This window comes from Amia ocellicauda, chromosome 3 (genome assembly GCF_036373705.1).
Source record: "Amia ocellicauda isolate fAmiCal2 chromosome 3, fAmiCal2.hap1, whole genome shotgun sequence".
Classification (NCBI taxonomy): Eukaryota; Metazoa; Chordata; class Actinopteri; order Amiiformes; family Amiidae; genus Amia; species Amia ocellicauda.
Genome location: NC_089852.1, coordinates 50044512 through 50057409, shown reverse-complemented (window position 1 = coordinate 50057409; position 12898 = coordinate 50044512). Strand labels below are relative to the sequence as shown.

Here is a 12898-nt window from a genome sequence, read left to right as displayed (position 1 = left end):
ATATATATATATAATATTTACAGGTCTTGTAACTACTTTTGTATTATAATTCACATTAATTATTATTTTTGTATTACCTCATGCAGAGAAATGTATTATAATGAGTTGCTCTTATTATGCAGCTTTTATTAATCTTCTTTTCATCTTTTATTCATCAAATGCTCTTTATTTAAGAATCACATTCTAAAATAACTACACTACACTAATAAGATTTTGACTGAAGGACATGACTGAATTTAACATTTTAAAATAAGTGTATGAGTTTACCCTTTTAAATCTGGGGTTGGGGGAGTGGGAGACATTTTTTTTTGTAGATGATGCATATTTGATTACTAAACCGATGGATGTAAGCCAAATGTCTATAAGCAACCATGTGAATATTCCTTAACATCCTTTCTGCCCCAGACTGGAGATGGATTATATCTCATAGGCTGCAGAATAAAATAAAATAGTGTTATACAGAAGCGATTGGCCAAGATTCTGAGAAGGTGGTGAATAAGTGATGGGAAAACTGAAAAAAAACTAAATCAGATTCTATAAATAGATCCCCTCGGTAGTTTGCATCGCTCCTAAACCTGTCTCCACCCTGCAGCTGGCCTCGTCTTGGGGGAGATGGGTCTATAGGCCACCTGCACTTCCAGCTGACAATTGTTTTTCTTTTACATTCATTCATTAAAATCAACTGGCCTGGGGAGATACAATTAACAAGGCCAGTGGGCCAAACGGGAACTGTCTCTCTTTTGTGTGGGCCTCACACCGAAGGACAATTTTTTATTCCCACCCACTTATTTGGGGACTGGGATTTATATTCAGTTACTCATTACCCCACAGCAGGTTTGCTTCATTTGTATGTTTCCTTGGACATACAGTGGAACAGCAAATACATTGACTAAATTACACAGATGTTTTAATGTGGCTGGGAGAAAGGGGTTTCACATGATTGTGCTTTAGAGTTACCAAATATGTAAGGCCACAAGTAGAAAGCTGCTATTTCCTTTTTTTAAGGTTGAACTTTGCATCAGTTTTAAATGCAGCATTGCATCCTATTCAGCTGGAATCTGTTTATACCCATGTCTATCATACCCTGTAGACCACTGTAGAAAATGGTGCCATGTGGACCAATTTATGGAACAATAGAATCCCTGCAACTCATTTCCAGTGCCCTTTATCAGCTTTATTTCGACTGATTTATACATGTTACAGACTAGCTCTTGGCGTGCCAGAGTTCCTATTACTTGGAAACGGGGTGCTTTAATGATAAAGGCGGAGAGCTATGAAAACTGTCTGCGTGACTACACACTCTTTTAGTATTTACTCATCGCATTTGTCCCTTTTCTTCAGGCCTCCTATGTAGTCACACTACTTCATTATTACAACTTGAAGGGAAATCACAAAAAGCTCTTTTCAGATCCGCCTTTGAGCTCTCAGAAAAAGGTTTTGTTTTTTTCTCACCAAGACATCCGCTACTCAAATGTTAGTGGGAATCCACACTTTAATGATCACTGAAATCCCTTCCGCTCGGCTGAAATGAATAATCATCTAATGCGGTTGTGTTCTTTGTGTTTGAAATTGACCTTGTTACGAATGTGCCTTTTGATGTGCTAATTTTTCAGTAAAACCCCCTGCTAGCACTACCATTGGGATTTGATATCCACTGGAACCTTCCTCGTGGCCACCAGAACCAGGCCTCTCTTAGATGAAACCAGTGCTTCTTCAAGGCACATTTTAAATCACTTGAACCTGACATGTCACTGCACAAAAAAGCATAAATCCTTATCTGTATAATGTCACAATCCCTGATTAACCATTGGCTTGGATTACATGGGACACCATCAATCATTCTATAAAATGTAGTAGTAGTGGTAATCATAATAATAATAATAATAATAATAATAATAATAATATAATAATAATAATAATAATAATAATAATAATAATAATAATAATAATAATAATAATAATACTTTATTTACATGCATCAAAAGTAGGGTAAAACTGCTATTCTAATCATTTTATCATAACAAGAATGTTGACAAATGTACTGTTTTTTCAATATATCTCACTAAGCTTCTAAGCATTAGGGTGAAATCATAGACAACAAATCACAAAGGACAAACGAGTGGAATACAAATGTAACATTTAAGTTGGTCCCAAATAAATAAATAAATAAATAAAAGCAATTAAATAATTAATCAAGGCCATATTTTGACAGATATTTTCCTGCCCTCTCTTCTCTGAAATTAAGTGCAGTATATGGACATCCAGATTAAAAATAAATACCCCCAACAGCACAAAAGGCCTTCAGTACTTCATTTAAAAGGAAAAAAGCCTTCCTTAGACCTTTCTTGTGCTGACGGGAAATCCATGCTGTGTATTGGAGACTGGGTTAGCCATAATACTGAGAAGTGGATTAGAGAGTTTGGAAGGCATAGGTTAACAATAAACGACTGCATAGATTCCATTCATAGGTCAGTATCCCACCTCCCAATTCTCCGGTGAGTTGGAATCATGCGAGGCCTCAGTTTTCTAATGAGGCAGCCTAATGGTATGCTGCCAATTGCTTTATTGGCCAGCATCTGGTAGCAAGCACAAGCATACTCTGTGTATAATTGGATTTCGGTTCCTTTTTTTTTTTTGGTAGTTAAATAAATAAGTGGCATAACAGTTTCCCACAATTTACTAACTGTTTAAGACTTTGTCCTAAGTGTGCCCATTGGATAACAGGATAGCAAAGAAGCCGCTGACATGTCTACCTTTTACAGCACTGATGGATCCCAGGACTCGAACAGTCGGTTTGCTCACACTCTCATGCCGTAAAGCATTGAACCACAAATCCAGCACCTCGAGGGGCTGATCAGGAAACAAACAAAACCAAAAGACCTGGTATAAAAGGCTTCTAGCTACAAGAGAGCTGCCAGAGACTTGCTCAGAGCCAACGTCAGCTACATAAGCAAAGCGTTTCTTAATTGCCGCCCTCTTGCCAAGACTGAGATGTGAATATTGAATTTAATTCCATTTGCACGTGTACCTTTGAGCCTGCAGGCTTTGGTTTTCGAATGGAAAGGAAAGAAGTTTAGTATTCCAGTGGCAGAAGCTTGTTATACAATAGCTAGGCCCATCCCTAGATTATAGTTCCATTTGATTAGGCATTCTGCTTGTTCCCATAGCTCACTTTCTTCTGAGAAAAAAATAAAATAAAATAAATAAATAAATAAATAAATAAATAAATAAATATACATACTTCACCTTCTTTGCAAAGGGCATTAACAGAATATTAAGCAGTTGGAATATATGCTGTGTTCTATTCTAAAAACTAACAAATAAACCAAACTGCCCAATTCTTTTGCTTCAGGGGTTTTCTGAGGCACTGTCTCTCACTGTCTACCAGCTTTGGTTATGTAATGAGAGAGAATTAAGTATGCTTAGATTTTTTTGTTTATCTCATAATGTATGTTTTGTGACAGTTGACAATTAAAAGGCAGTTTATAAATCTGTGTTTGAGCTCTGGAAGCATACCCCACTCCTGGTATAATATTCTACAGCATTTTATGTCATCTTGAATTTGAACCTAGCCTGACCATTAAACTAATGCCAACTTTATAGCTTTCTGAGTATATATATGTCTGTATGGCTTCAGTCCAATCCAATCTGCCATTGACATACAATTCCAAAATGTTCAATGTATTATTATTATTATTTAAATTAGTATAATATGTTACTAAATGTCATTTAAGTTTTAGACTGCATTTGGTATTCCTCATATTCCTCAAATATACCCAGGGAACACACTTTTTGATAACAATTTTCGCCCATAGTCCAGATGGAGACAGATACGGAAATGTCTGTTACAAGACCTACTTTCTTTCCATATTACAGAAAATGGCATGATTGGTAGCTGAAGAAAATGATCGATAAAAGATTAATGTTGGTCTTAGGGGGTTTCCACAGCAATTTGGTAAACGCCATCAGATGACAATGGCCTCGCACAATCTGAAGCACAAAAAGGGTAGTCCAAGGTCTCTGCCATGGCAGTAAAATATAAATGACTTTCCTCATTGATCGAAATACAGTTTTAAGCGCAAAGCAATTTAGATAAACAAAAAAAAAGGCTTTTTGATCTGCAGTTCTTTCCTAATCACCCTGCAGGTTTAATAGTAAGCTGCCTATTGAATTAAGTTGAACTCAATGCAATCCTGGTGTGTGGCCAAATTTGTTCAGCCTCTGTATAATTACAAATTACATTTGGCAAAGACAGGGGAGTGAGTTAAATAATACTAATAAGTTACCACCCTTGACATTATTTCCCCTTGTTCCCCCTTCAATCTGATACTTGACTATATCTGGCAATGTTCTGTATGATTTGAAATTATTCATAAAACCTCTTTCTTGTTGTTTCCTTGCCTTCAACATAGTTTTCCAGACGTTAATATACATTGTGAGAGGCAAGGTTTTTGATTCGTATTTACTAGCAGAATCAAGCCCATTAACCAGCGGACTTGGGGACAATAGACACAGTTTGTTTTTTCAACGTGTTTTGTTTGTCTCTGGTCAGTCTGTGTAACTCTTTGATATATCCAAGCCAGAAGTGGATATTATCTAGTCAGTATGTCTCCTGCTTCCCTGTATATTATATTATAGTATGATACTACACTTATACTCCAATATTATATTATCATAACAGCATGTCTCCTGTTTTGCTGAGATAATTGGCAGGGCTTGGTTGGAACTGGCTTATTGAATTGGGATGAAGACAGTCAGTCCATCAAAATAATTAAATGAACATGGTGGCAAGTCAACCGTGGCACGTGCAGAGTTGTGCATCGCAATGTAATAATGGGGGTGAAGCTTGAATACATATGGTTGATGGCTACAAAATGGTTTGATTTGTATTCCATATATATACTATGTTATACAGCTTTGGCAGGGAGGGGAATGGCACATTTAATTGAATGACTTCTGATTACATCCTAATGCATTACTCTTTAGATAAGTAGGCAATGGGTCTCCAAAGAAAGCCCACACTTTAATGTGGTTTTGTAATAGATTTTCAACCATGGGTGGGTTGAGGGGATTCTTTCTTTTGATCCAGTTGAAGCTGAACACTGTCAGAATATAAAATGCCACTTTGAAAATGAGAAACTAAAATTAGGCAGACTAGGGGAGAGAGAGAGTTTTGAAATTATGCACACATATTTATGCAAAGTTCCCAGTAAAGGTCTTTACAAATTCTGACAATTACATACATGAAGAAACTTTAATTCCACTCGCTTTCATATGATCTTTTTTGTCATAGCATTTGTATTTGCTAAAGAAATCTCTCTTTTTTTGAGATTTTGAGACTTAATTGTCTAATTGAAGGGTTTACTTAACTCCACTAATTAACAATTTCCCCAGGTCTTAAGCAAGTAATTTTTAAAGCAAACCATAAAACCTGGTAAGCTGTTCTTCTACTAAAGAAACAGTCCTGTTTAATCCAGTATCAGTACTGAATTGATCCTGTTTGGCTAATCATTTGGGGACATATTCTGGTAGACAGAGTCTCTGTTCTATTTATTTCTGTGTTTGGAAGATGGGATTGACCGAAGTGTTCTTGAAGTCAACCGCTCACATGTTCCATAAGTTTGCTTTCATGAAACACATCCAAAAGTCAATTCCTGAGAACTCTACAATCAAAAACTGAATTTTCCTCCTTTCACAATAGAATAATAATATGTTTTAGAGCTGCTGAGGGAGAATACAAAGCCAATATTATATACATAAAAGCAATGCAGCGAAACAAGCAGCAGTTTCTGCTGCATTTGAATTTGATAACATGCTGTTTCTATCTCCTTTCTTTTTTCATCCTTTGGTTCTTTATATAGATGCAAATGTACACCCTCCTACTACAGTATTCAGGTAATGGGAGCCTCATTGAATCTAAAACACCATGATTAAGAGGCAAATAATGATTTGACTTAATGGTTAATAACAGTGTGCACTTGCATAAAACAGGTAAAACAGGTCTAAATTAAATGATCTAAATAAGGTAAATATAAATGAAAACTGAATTTTGAAATCCAGTGCACAGTCCATAGTACATTTTGGTGAAGTCCTCACCAAGATTCTAACACTGAATTATTCATTTTAAAAGGGTTTATATATGAAAACTGACTTAATAATGTGTTGTTTATCAATTGAAGACTGTTACTGTCAGACTATTTTGACACTATTACTAATGTGTTCATATATTTTAAGTTATAAGGAATGATGTTAGAATATGAATCTCAATCTAAGTTGTCAGCAGCTTTTTTCATGTCTGGACAGAAAGAACACATTTATTTCCTGATTAACAATATATCTGAGTTTTTTAGTTTTTTTTTTAGATTGAATTGTATTGTTTTGTACCACTAGGGAGAGAAACTGATGGTCTATATCAGGTGGTGAAAGAAAAAGTCTTAATATTTGAAAAAAACAATACCATAGCAGTGTACAGTTCAAATGAACAGTATATCCACTTGTAATTCCCTTTCAAATCAATGTAAGATTTTTCTTATGACAGACTGAAGGGCTTGGAACAGATCTAGGCATTATTTCTCTGATGAAGATCAGCTTTTTCAAACTTATAGTATTATGTAAGTATTTATAAAAAAAAAACATGTAATAGTTATTTAGCAGATGCTTTTATCCAAACCTAAGGGGCAAACACTACTGGGTACTACTGGGGGGTTTTTATATTTAAGGCCTGGTGCACAAATGCTGTTCTTATTGCTGCTGCTGACTAGTGGGTGTTTAGAAAAAAATTATCTAACATGCATGTTGTGAAAGCTGACTCACAAGGATCCCTGCGGAAAAGGTTATGAAGGCCCTGGAATCAATACAATGTTAGCAACCAAATGAACCAAAAGTGGTCAGGAGATGCCAAAGTCAGACACAGGATAGGTGAGATCGAGCATTTTGTTGTGTTTCTACTTTCAGACAGTCTTAGCATTCCTGATTTGTTTTTAGTTTGCCTTAATTGAAGTTAATCTTGTTTCTAGTTTGCCTTAATTGCAGTTAAATCAGTATAGTTACTGTGTTGGTTATAGTACATACATTCAAGGAAAGGTGATCTATTCAAGGAATTTGGAGGTGGAGCCAGTTAGGTATCAATTGGTGGCAATTGGTGGTAAGCTTAAAAAGTCAAGCAGCTGAATTATGTTTTCTCCAAAATACTACTGGTACCATGTGTCAGGCCAGGGAGACAGGCAGAGATTAGAAAGTTGTTGAAATCCTGGTGTAGGGATGAGGGCTTTAGATTTATGGGGCATTCGTCTTTCTTCTGAGATAGATAGGACCTGTACAAATCGGACGGTCTACTAAACAGAAGTGGGGCTAATGCATTGGGAGAGTGTATGTGCAGAGTAATTGAGAATCTTTTAAACTAGGGACCAGGGGGGCAGGGAGCTCTGACAATGGGCGATGTTCCACTAAGGAAATAAAACAAAGGGAAACTGCTATTAGGAAAGTCCTGAAATGTTTGTACCTTAATGCCAGGAGTATAAGGAACAAGATGTTAGACCTAGAAGCCACAGTGCTGGCATGTGACTATGATGTTGTAGGAGTAACAGAAACATGACTTACAGAAAATGATGGGGATGAATACAAGTTGAAAGGATACAGAGTTTAGGAGAGACAGGCAAAATCAAAGAGGTGGTGGGGTAGCATTATATGTGAAAAATGACATTGAGGCAGAAGAACTCAAATTAGATCCTGCCAACGAAACAGAATCTTTGTGGGTTAAACTTTTGAATAAAAGATCTGGAGGATTAGTGGTAGGAATGTGTTATGGAACACCCAATTCAAATATTCTGCAAAGAGATATTAAGAGAGGGATCAGGAAAGCAAAGAGGGAAATAAAAAGAAACATAGCTCTTGGAGTTAAAACTAATGCAAAGAGCTTTTTTCAATACTACAACAGCAAGAGGTCAGTAAAAGAGGAAGTGAAACAGATAAAAGCTAAAAATGGAAGTATCTTAGAAAGATGTGGCAAATGATCTAAATGAGTATTCCACAGAGGTTTTTACCAAATAAAAAACTGATAACATGCCACAGGTTAACAACCAGTCCAGTCAAACCCAGTCATCACCTGGGCCAGATGGTATATTTCCAACAGTACTTGAAATTAAGGAAATTATTTATAGGCCACTAACTAAAATATTGCAATTGACACTTGGAACAGGGGATTTGCAAACTGATTGGAAAACTGCTATTGTCATAGCAATCCACAAGAAAGGGGACAAGCTGAGCCATGGAAATTACAGACCAATCAGTCTTACCTGCATTACTTGTAAAATTTTGGAAAAAATTATAGTCAACAACTGCAGCTGTAGATCACGTGAAAGCATATGATATGATATACTTTGATTTTCAGAAAGCTTTTGATAAGGTTCAGCACCAAAGACTGATCCTCAAATTGGAGGCTGTAGGCATTCATAATGTAAGTAGATGGATTATGAACTGGTTGATGTATAGGAAACAGAGGATGTCGATTAGAGGAGTTGCTTCTAATTGGAGTGAGGTTGTTAGTGGAGTTCCACAGGGACAAGTGCAAGGTATTAAATGCAGGTAACAAAATGTCCACTATAATTACACTATGTGAGGAACAGAACTAGAAGAAGTAATGCATGAGAAAGACCTAGGAGACCTTTGGAACTGCTCATTCTCCCCATCCAAACAATGTGGGGTAGCAATATAAAAGGCAAACAAAATGCCAGGGTATATTGTCAAAAATGTAGAATTTAAAAAAAGGGCAGTAATGTTCAGACTGTACATTGCACTAGTTAGGGCTCATCTGGATACTGTGGACAGTTCTGGGCTCCACACTTCAAGAAAGATATTGCTGCTCTAGAGGCAGTTCAGAGGAGAGCAACCAGACTTATTCCAGGTCTGAAGGGAATGTCCTACTGAGAGACTGAGGGAACTGAACCTTTTCACCCTGGAACAGAGGAGACTACATGGGGACTTGATTCAAGTCTTCAAAATCATGAAGGGCATCGACTATATCAAACCAGAGGAGCTTTTCCAAATCTGCAGGGACACAAATTCAATATGATTTTAATATCCATGTCCTCTGCATAGGTAATGCACATCGCTGAGCTTTTATAGATTTACCTTAATGGGAATGCTTTGCTGATCGTTTGGAAGAGAACTGGAATTATAGTGCAGTATTTACAGTATTTCCTTTTTATTTTTATTTTGTTTGGTTTCAAGGTAGTTTTGAAAGCAGCATCCTTAAGTCTTACAATGTCCTTGGTCCTGTTGTGATGCCTACTGATAATGAAGCCCTGGCTGAATGTTTCTGTGGACGGTAAACCCCTTAGTAGCTTCCTCTCTTCACGAAGTGTCAAGGGTTTACTTAAAGAGAATATCAATTGGATTTTCAGATGGTTCTAAAAGCAGGATCAAGGCATCAGGGATCATATCCTGTTGACCTTGCTGGAGGAGTTCTGATTTATTTCATCTTTCATTGATTTTATTTTTTTTTCCTCCCAGATGATGTTCATCCTGGCACCAGCACACACTTACAGAATCTCTATTAACTTCTGCTGGACCAAAAAAAAAAAAATGGCAAGACTAAAGCTTTATTTTCTTTTTAGAGAACCAGAGTAGCACATATTTCTTATTTTTTTACATGATTATTTATTTAGTAATGCATTCAGAATTTTATTTACTTATTTATTCGTGGAATCATTGTGTGTGGAACAAGTCAATTGTGAAGGTTTTCAGCTTTATTTTAAAATACACAATAAAAAGACGTACTAATACTGTTTTTATACATAATAATAAGCATCATCACTACCATCTTTGTGGCTTGTGTAAGTGACTCTATGGGGGAGTTTACATGCAGCGTTTTTAACTTGTGAGATGATGATGTGTGTGCATGTTTGGCCTGAAAACTGGCGGGAATCAGGTTTGTCGCCAAAATAAACAGCCCCAGAGAAGGACAGGGTCAATCCCAAATACTCGAGTAAATCACATAAAAATAAGGAAAACAAAGGAAAAACACGCCCATTTCCAAATGTAAACCCGCATTTCACATGTAAATGTTACCGAGATAATCATACATTTTTGCTGATGGACATTTCATGGTTAGCAAAGGTGTATTTCAGGCAATGAATGGCAATGCGGAAAGCTTATCGTATGTTCCTGTTATAATTATGCTCTCTATATTGTTGTGGTCATGTTCAGTACTGTACATCATGTTGTAATCCTAACTATATAGCATATAAAACATTAATATTCATGGCTTGCTCGCTCTATCAGTACCACTTGGGTAAGATCAGTAAAACAAAGTATTAAACAGCTGGGCACTGTTTAATTTGAACAAGTTGTCACATGACAGCCATGGATTCTGTGATGTCAGCATCTTGAATACTGTTCTCATGCATGTAAACCACTCTTTCAGGGATTTTCCTGCAAAAACAGTGCAGAGGGCTATTTGTAAAGCTAATTTACATATTAATTCACTCCTTTGTCCTTAATTTGCATAACGATGGGTAAACAGTAGCTTGTCCCGAGTGCAATAAACTAGAACCATGGAAACCCCTAGAGGGAGAGGATCATTTCATCATTTCATTTGTGAGGTCAAAACACACATGTAAACTCCGCCTATGATGACTAAAATTGACCGAAATTAGTTAGGTCTCTCAACTCTGAGCCCTCTACTGTAAAAGACCACCATGACTTCGAAAGGCATGCCAAATCCTACTGTTTCCCACTGTTTAGGAGGATGGAAGGGACAGAAGTAACTTGTTGGATGGTTTCAGGGCGATTTCCATACAATTGTACTTTGTATCATCTGTAGGATTTCATGGAAATGAAAATAATTTAATAGTTAATAGGTCATGTGAAGGGTGTCTCTAACATGTCATCTCATGCAGTTTGGGTGAGAAGACCATGACAGACTTAAGGATTAGACACAAATATCTTTACATTGATAAAATACATTCATTTTCGTTTAACTGAACAATCAAGCCCTTTTCTAATGGACCTACAGTAGCCGATCTGTGTTGTTTTCATGCTTATTAAACTAAACTACCGAAAGACTGATGACTGTTAGAATGAAGAATTTTGAAATACAGAATCTATGAATGGGAAGACATGTATACGCATTTATACACAAGATAAGAGGTACTGGAATTTTTGGAAATTCTGCTCTGTGGTTTCTCATGTATGATTTATAATTAACACAATGAACAAAATAAATACATGAAATACTTAAAGCATTTTTTTTTATCATGGATATCAACTTAGTGGTCAGTTTTTTTTTGTAGCAAGAGTTTTGAGTGGGAAGAAAATAAGTGAACTAAACTGAGCAGAATAGACTACAAGTGACAAAAATTTGGAAGAATGAACAAGACCATTTCCTTCTTCCTACAGTATTAGTGGCAAAGGTGAACTAATGACACCCTCGGTTAATAATTCCCCCATGTCCCATGTATTTCTCTTAGGAGTATGGTACAGCTACAAATTATTAAAAGGTTATGTATGTACCAGAGTAAATGTATGCTTAATATAGTTAGTAATCATATTATAATTGGTTCAGCTTATGTTATTATTATATTATCATCGTTCTATCAATGCAGACTGTAAGATAGCAAGGCACATCAAGTGTTAAGTAAATTAATTGTTGCTTTGAGTTTGACTTTCAGGTCCACTCTGAAAGGCTGTGAGTGAGGTGTATGAATTTGAAATGCAGGGTGTCACTTTTCACCTTCTATCATGTAACAGTTTGGTCCCAGGTGCATAGGCATTCATTAATTTTGTAATTTAGTAATTAACACACCACATTATGCTTATGCAGTCCATGTAGATTCTTGTAGGTGGGTGTAGTAGCTGCATATTAATTTCTAAACTGAAAATCCAATAGTGTTTTATTTGTTTTTTTTTTTTTTCAGTAAGAGGTTGCACTATGTCATATATTCAAAGAAACACACACACACACACACATACATCGATCCTCCCATTGCTATTATTGTACTTCCCTTAGTTGACTTTATAATTATGAAACTCTAGAAATCTAACTGGAAATATGTTGTTGTAAGGAACAAGAAAGCCCTTTTACACAATGCATCCGCTTAGGTTACTGCCTTGCAGTAAAGACGACACGTTTCATCCTTAACTTGATTAGTCTCCCTTTCAAGATCAATTACAGGGGTTTGGATTCAAATATCCTGGCGCCAAGGCAACACCTATTTACTAGAACCCTCTTGCATTTGATGCATGAACTGTATTACTGATACAGTCAGGTTTTCTATAGTCTTACTTCTTGCACTTTATATTGCACTTATGTTGTAAGTCACCCTGAATAAGTGTGTCTGCCAAGAAATAATAATAATAATAATAATAATAATAATAATAATAATAATAATAATAATAATAATGTTTCTCCATTAATAACCCCCATCGTAACAATTTACAAATATTCTAGATTTAATGTATATTGTTACTATTTTGGAGAAAAGGAAGCAATAACTCGGGATGATGGGGCCCAAATGTGAGTTGTTACTTACTTCAGTGGATGCCATGTATTTGCATATTCAAATTGCCAGACAATTTAATGCAATTAAGTGGATTATGTAGTAAAACTAAATGGAAAAAAGTAAGTACTTGAAACATTTATTTTTTACTTTCTTAAAAGCTTTCAGCTTTGCCTGTGAATCTGCTATAATCATGTTAAAACTGCATTATTTATTATGTTTTTAAGTGAAGCAAGAGATGTCAATCATAAAATTGTTTGTCATGGTGTTTGTTTTTGCATTGGTTTCTCAGTCCGTGTATTATTATTATTTTTGTTCAGTAAGACTCTAGGCTTAACACTGAACTAGCCTAATGTCTCCCTCGCTGATGGAGCTGATCACTTTTTCCTTAAGTTGTTGCA

At 36.0% G+C, this 12898-nt stretch overlaps 1 protein-coding gene across 3 annotated transcripts in view; it reads left to right on the top strand.

The window, feature by feature from the left end:
• Positions 1 to 12898, top strand: part of LOC136746953 (cell adhesion molecule 2) — a 584452-nt gene that overhangs the window by 69010 nt on the left and 502544 nt on the right. The gene's annotated exons all lie outside the window — the stretch shown is intronic.